Source organism: Haliotis cracherodii, unplaced genomic scaffold (genome assembly GCF_022045235.1).
Source record: "Haliotis cracherodii isolate W230 unplaced genomic scaffold, xgHalCrac1.p SCAF_1, whole genome shotgun sequence".
NCBI classification, from domain to species: Eukaryota; Metazoa; Mollusca; class Gastropoda; order Lepetellida; family Haliotidae; genus Haliotis; species Haliotis cracherodii.
In genome coordinates, this window is record NW_027266264.1 from 2,724,423 (window position 1) to 2,732,123 (window position 7,701).

The following is a 7,701-nucleotide window of genomic DNA, read 5'->3' on the forward strand; positions in this document are numbered from 1 at the left end:
ATTTGTCTCTGGATTTAGGTAATCTAAAGTGTGAAAAAATGAAAAGAATATGCATTTCTTACTTTTTCGGCATTTCTTTAAGACATACACCATTTAAGCCAATTAACCATACAAATGTTGCATAGGGCTACTCATATGTTATATAACAGAATATTTAAAGAACAAAATTTGTTTTTGTACATCTTTGTATACATGGCTAATGTTTTGTTTGGCTAATGACATTTAAATGAGGCGACTATGCTTGTCGTAAGAGCAATCTCATTAAAATCAGATCTTAGTTCTCGCTACCACTAAACAAAGAGTCACGTCTAAACGACCTTTCACCCGACCAATCAGAGCGTCGCTTATCAGATAATGAAAGTGACAGCCGGAATGTGATTTCTAATCATGCAACTTTGAAAACTTTAACACGGGGTATTCCGAAAGAATACGGGGTTAACGACTGAATCCATACAGTCTAGACCACCAATTAGCCATTCCAGAAAGTTCTTTTGTTCAGGTTTCAATTTTTTTATCGTGAACTTGTCAAAATATGTTTCGAAGCTTTGTCGCCAATTTGAAATTAATGCCGTAAAGCACGAGAAAGCTGCCTTCTGATTGGCTAATGTCGACTTCTTCAAAGTTCGAGCTGGGTCGGTCTGACGTGACCCGTAATGGAATGTCCTCAGATTTTTGTTTTGCGGTAGCGAGAACTAAGATCTGATTTTAATGAGATTGTTTACAGACCGCCGTTATATATAGCTGGAATATTGCTGAGTGCGGCGTTAAACAACTAACCAAAAAACATTTAAAATATGATGACATTTGCAAAGTGGTGTACGAATTAAATGTGACAACACAGTCACACCTTGCTCTGCACCCCCTCTCACACTTTCAACTACATCTCAGAAGCTCTTGGCATGACTTAGACGCTTGTGGTAGTGTAGTCAACGAAGGAGCACATTCACGTGCTACTCCTATCACCCATCCTCCCTCAGTCGGTGAAGGAATGCTGTTTCGGCCTCCAGATGTCGTCCCCAACAGTGGCCAGCTTGACGGTCAGTAGGTCGTGACACGAGCAGATGTATCGTTCATGGAAAATATACGCACTCACAAAGTTGTGGGTTTCAATTGTCTCCACTGATCTTGTTCATGGTAAGAAAAAAATATTACAAGAGCTACTGGAGCTTCTTTTTCTTTCTTTTTTAAAAGAAAAGATTAATGAAAGATTAAAGATTAACTTTACCAATGAAGGTATATAGAGAATCTCACCCGAGTGTCTTTTGATATCAAATATATCAATACGAATTGATAAAAGTGGGATAACTCCGAGGCTTGCCGAGGATTTTTTCCACTTATATCAACGAGTGTTGATATCAAAAGACACAAGGGTGAAATTTTATTCATCATCCAACATCATTCTTCAAACCTTTTCAGTTTGTAGACAGTAATAAGCGGTGTCTTAAGTGTGAAAAGTACTGCTGACAGTTTCAGTAGTAGTGCCATTAGTGATGTCATTTGATTGTGACGTCATTGTAACCAGTGACGTCACAATGGTCTGCAAAGCATTGTGATGCAATGTCATTGCAGCGATATCTACTGTGTAGATATCGCTTGATCTCACCCAAGCGATATCACCCGTTGGAGCCAGTTGTTGGATGATAAATAGAGAATCTCACCCGAGTGTCTTTTCATATCAAATATATCAACACGAGTTGATAAAAATGGAATAATCCCGAGGCTTGCCGAGGATTTTTACCACTTTTATCAACGAGTGTTGATATATTTGATATCAAAAGACACGAGGGTGAGATTTTATTTATCATCCAACATCATTCTTCCAACTTTTCCAATTTGTAGACAGTAATTAGCAGTGTCTTCAGTGTAAAAAGTACTGCTAACAGCTTCAGTAGCAGAACCATTAGTGGTGTCATTTGATTGTGACGTCATGGTAACCAGTGACGTCACAATGGTCTGCAAAGCATTGTGATGTAATTTCATTGCAGCGATATCTACAGTGTAGATATCGCTTGATCTAATCCAAGCGATATCTCTTGTGGGAGCCAGTTTTGGATGATAAATCAATGTAAACAGTACACGTATACCACTAAGATTGTGTCAACTTAATACCCCATGTTCCTTGAAAACAATAACAAATGTTCCAGGTAGTCACTGGTGGGAAAACATATACTGGTTTTGTTTTCATACTATGTTTGTTTCTACTTATATGTTACATAAATAGTTCAACGGAACTGTGCAATATTCTCATTCCCGATGCTGAAGGTACCACATGCAAATTACAACTAAACTTACCTTCTGGGTCACACATGTGACAGTACAAGTACTCGCATCAATAGGTCCGTATGCTACAAAATGTCTTTGCGTCATGTTGATCCTCTGGATCAAGTTATCTTGTTTGTTTGTTTGTTTGTTGTTTTTAAGCCGCATTCAGCAATATTCAAGCGACATTGTATGTGACGGCGACATTGTATGTAAATAATCGAGTCTGGACCAGACAACCCAGTGACTGACATCTTGACATTGGGATACGATGACATGCATCAACCACGTCAGCGAGCCTGACCACCAGATCTCGTTAGTCGCCTTTTAGGACAAGCTAACATACTCTCCTTTTAGGGAAAACATGAGTCGCTGAAGACATATTCTACCACGGATCTTCACTGGACAGTTATATTGCATTACTATAGTTAATCTGTCATGCAATAGAGGGGCGGTCGGGTAGCCTAGTGGTTAAAGCATTCGCTCGTCACGCCGAAGACTCGGGTTCGATTCCCCAAATGGGTACAATGTGTGAAGCCCATTTCTGGTGTTCCCCGCCGTGATATTGCTGGAATATTGCTAAAAGCGGCGTAAACCATACTCACGCGCTCGCTCACTCATACAATAGGACAACTGCACAGTAATAGAGCGGCAGCCCAGAGCACTTTGGTCAAACGAACAAGGTACCAATATCCGAACACAGGAACATTTACTGTGTAACCCAACATATTCATATATGGATGTCTGCCGGGGAGCCCCTGCTGCGTGTGGCCCCTGGCCCCCCAAAAGAAGGGGCCATTCAAGGGCTGGATCAAACATTGGAGGTACCACATGAAAGTAAGTGTAAATAAACTGGTACATCTCACAGAGTACAGAATGGGCCACGCCAGACAAATCTTCCTCTGCAAAAGCCCTGCCAGACACCCCCAAAGAGGGTCCCCAAATTTGGGCTGGGTTAAACATTGGAGGTACCACATGAAATCAACATAAAATGAACTATTTCACTCTACTAAGAATAAAAAACCCATTGCCAGACAAATCGTCTGCTGCAAAAGGCCCGCCAGACACCCCCAAATGTTGACCCTTAATGGACTCAGTGAACACTCTGGTAAAATTTGACTAGAGTATACATTCAAAGTACCAGATGGGAGTAAGTTTAGATGATCAGGTACATGTTACTGAGTGCAACACGGCCCATACCTGACAAATTTTCCTCTGCATAAGGTCCGCCAGACCCCCCAGAGAGGGTCCCAAAATTTCGGCTGGGTTAAACATTGGAGGTACCACATGAAACCAACATAAAATGAACAATTGCACTCTACTTATTGCACAATACCCTTTGCCAGACAAATCATCTTCTGCATAAGGCCCGCCAAACACCCACAAAAAGTTGACCCTTCAGGTATACACGGGTAAAATTGGTGTGGAATATATATCGATTGTACCACATTAAGGTACGTTTGAATGAACAGGTTCATATCACAGAGTACAGAATGGGCCACACCAGACAAATCTTCCTCTGTATAAGGCTTAAACATTGGAGGTATCACATGGAACCAACATAAAATGAACTATTACACTCTACTTATTACAAAATACCCATTGCCAGACAAATCCTCTTCTGCATAAAGACCGCTAGACACACCCTCACCCCACCCCACACAGTTGACCCTCTGTAATCCCAGTGTGCATAAAGAAACATTGGACATCAGCTCTGAGAGTCAACAGATGGTCAAATTTATGTTTTGTTCTTAAAGATGGAAGGATTTTATTGAGATTAAAATCACGTATTTATAATATCAGGTCTTTGAATACTAGTATTGATATCATAGATTCGGCCTATTGTTGAAATGTAATGAAAATGGCATGAATCTGAATCTTGTGAATATATATCTGATCAGCTATGAAGTCCTCAAAGCCTGCTACAGCCTGATAGCTTGGCTATGGATTCCTACAAACCCAAACATGCTTAGGTAGTCCTCAAAGCCTGCTATAAGAATTGTAAATGACAGTCCCTGATACCATTTGGAAATCTTTCGGTGATAATTGTGTTTAAAAACCTATGATCTCCGTTTATTTAGCAAGTTTAATCATCTAAAAAGCTGAATGTAAAATTGATAAATATGGAGATATATTTGGCCTGAATTCAGATTTTTAGATGATAAAACTTGCTAAATAAATGGAGATCATAGGTTATTAAACACAATCATCACCCCGAATTTCCAGATTATCATCCTAAAACATTTCCAAGTGGCATTAGGGGCTATCATTATCCATTCAGCAACACTCAACAACAAAAGTGTATAGTGTATTTTTCAAACAAGTAAAGTTTGGTTTTCATTATTGTAGTACATGTATGGAATCAAGTCACAAAAACGCAAATGCTACAGAAAAGCATGCATTCCATGCAAATGTTGACTTTTATGCAAGCCCCATGCATTTCGTGTGCGTTAACGGGATTCCATATGCATTGTTTAGCATCGTGCTGACAACAACCATTCAGAAAAACAATAAAATTATGCAATTATTCAACATTATGAAATGCCACGCTTGTCCGAAAACGAGCGTCTGCGAGCCATTGGTGTGCTTGAAGAAGGATTGAGTCAACGTGATGTTGCAAGACAATTTAACGTCCACAGAAACATCATTTGGTGTTTATGGCAACGTTGGCAACAGACGAATGCAGTCAGAGACCATCCTCGGAGTGGCAGGCCACGCGTAACCAATAATCGACAAGACAACTGGATTCGAAGAGCACACCTACAAAATCGATTCTATCCAGCAACAGTTACTGCAAGAAGCATCCCTGGCCTTCGACGATTATCTTCACAAACCGTACGTCTCCGCCTCAGATGTGCAGGGATTGTCTTCATTGTGTCATGGAAGAAGATCGGTTCTGGGGCGGCAGCGTTTTGGTATCGGGTCAGATAGCAAGACAGAGGACCCGTTTGATAGTGGTAGAGCTAAATCTCAATGGACAGCGCTACCGCGACGAGATCATCGGACCTGTTGTTCTACCGTTTTGGAGTCGTCATGGCCCAGGTATTACCTTTCAACATGACAACGCCCGGCATCATATTGCTCGACTTGTTCAGGATCTCTTCAACAAAAACAACGTGAATGTCATCCCCTGGCCGGCTCGCTCCCCTGATCTATCAGCAATCAAGCACATGTGGGATGAGATGGATCGGGGCCTTCGACGTCAACCACGTGTTCCACAGACACTCCTGGAACTTCGAAACATGCTCCAGCAGATATGGACAGATATCCCACAGAACTTTGTGCGACGCCTGGTCCATTCCATGAGACGGACACACTCGCTATTGATTTGTAAATTGACATTTTGGCATGTTCATGTTTTTTTAATGAAATCACGCATTTTCCGAAGTCAGTATGACAAATTAAAACCATTTGAACACTTACAGGAGTCTTTTACCTGTTGCAAGCCGAAATTGTTTCAGATTTGGTAAAAACATAACTTTGCATTAAATCTTATTCAATGTCACAGGAACTTTTGTTGTTCAGTATATAAAAATCATGGCACATAGCACCATATGCCTATCTGGCTTGTAGGAATCCATAGCCAAGCTATCAGGCTGTAGCAGGCTTTGAGGACTTCATAGCTGATCAGATATATATTCACAAGATTCAGATTCATGCCATTTTCATTACATTTCAACAATAGGCCTAATCTATGATATCAATACTAGTATTCAAAGACCTGATATTATAAATACGTGATTTTAATCTCAATAAAATCCTTCCATCTTTAAGAACAAAACATAAATTTGACCATCTGTTGACTCTCAGAGCTGATGTCCAATGTTTCTTTATGCACACTGGGATTACAGAGGGTCAACTGTGTGGGGTGGGGTGAGGGTGTGTCTAGCGGTCTTTATGCAGAAGAGGATTTGTCTGGCAATGGGTATTTTGTAATAAGTAGAGTGTAATAGTTCATTTTATGTTGGTTCCATGTGATACCTCCAATGTTTAAGCCTTATGCAGAGGAAGATTTGTCTGGTGTGGCCCATTCTGTACTCTGTGATATGAACCTGTTCATTCAAACGTACCTTAATGTGGTACAATCGATATATATTCCACACCAATTTTACCCGTGTATACCTGAAGGGTCAACTTTTTGTGGGTGTTTGGCGGGCCTTATGCAGAAGATGATTTGTCTGGCAATGGGTATTGTGCAATAAGTAGAGTGCAATTGTTCATTTTATGTTGGTTTCATGTGGTACCTCCTATGTTTAACCCAGCCGAAATTTTGGGACCCTCTCTGGGGGGTCTGGCGGACCTTATGCAGAGGAAAATTTGTCAGGTATGGGCCGTGTTGCACTCAGTAACATGTACCTGTTCATCTAAACTTACTCCCATCTGGTACTTTGAATGTATACTCTAGTCAAATTTTACCAGAGTGTTCACTGAGTCCATTAAGGGTCAACATTTGGGGGTGTCTGGCGGGCCTTTTGCAGCAGACGATTTGTCTGGCAATGGGTTTTTTATTCTTAGTAGAGTGAAATAGTTCATTTTATGTTGATTTCATGTGGTACCTCCAATGTTTAACCCAGCCCAAATTTGGGGACCCTCTTTGGGGGTGTCTGGCAGGGCTTTTGCAGAGGAAGATTTGTCTGGCGTGGCCCATTCTGTACTCTGTTAGATGTACCAGTTTATTTACACTTACTTTCATGTGGTACCTCCAATGTTTGATCCAGCCCTTGAATGGCCCCTTCTTTTGGGGGGCCAGGGGCCACACGCAGCAGGGGCTCCCCGGCAGACATCCATATATGAATATGTTGGGTTACACAGTAAATGTTCCTGTGTTCGGATATTGGTACCTTGTTCGTTTGACCAAAGTGCTCTGGGCTGCCGCTCTATAACATGAAAGAAGCGCATTTTCTTGAGTAGTATATAATCCTACCTGGAATAGCAATGTATTTCTCTTCTTAAAACAGACATTGTCCTTATTCACATTGGAATTTCGCCGTGAATGCGTAGCACAATATTTAGCTCTATTGGTATGTACAAGTATGTTTAAAATAGGTTTACCAAAATATAACGCGAGTACGAAACGCACATTGCTCTCAGGATAATTTACATATATATGGTTATTACTTTTTAACTTGTTAACACACACGGCCCCTCCATAACCAAAAAACTTTATCAGCCAATGAAGGTCGACGTGAGCAGTTTTTGACACTGAGATATGGTATTCTTTATTTCGAGCATGGATGATAGATTGCCCGTTGTACACATCTGTGTACATATAATGATCGATCACATTTCATATTTAACGAAACTGCATGACAGATTATTTTTGATAACATATTGATGTTGTATTTTGCCATTTAGAAATCGCTATAATACATTTTTAGTATGTTAAGAAAATGTGTACCGATTGGAACATTCGGGAGTCAGGGGCATGACAAAGCCTTTTCA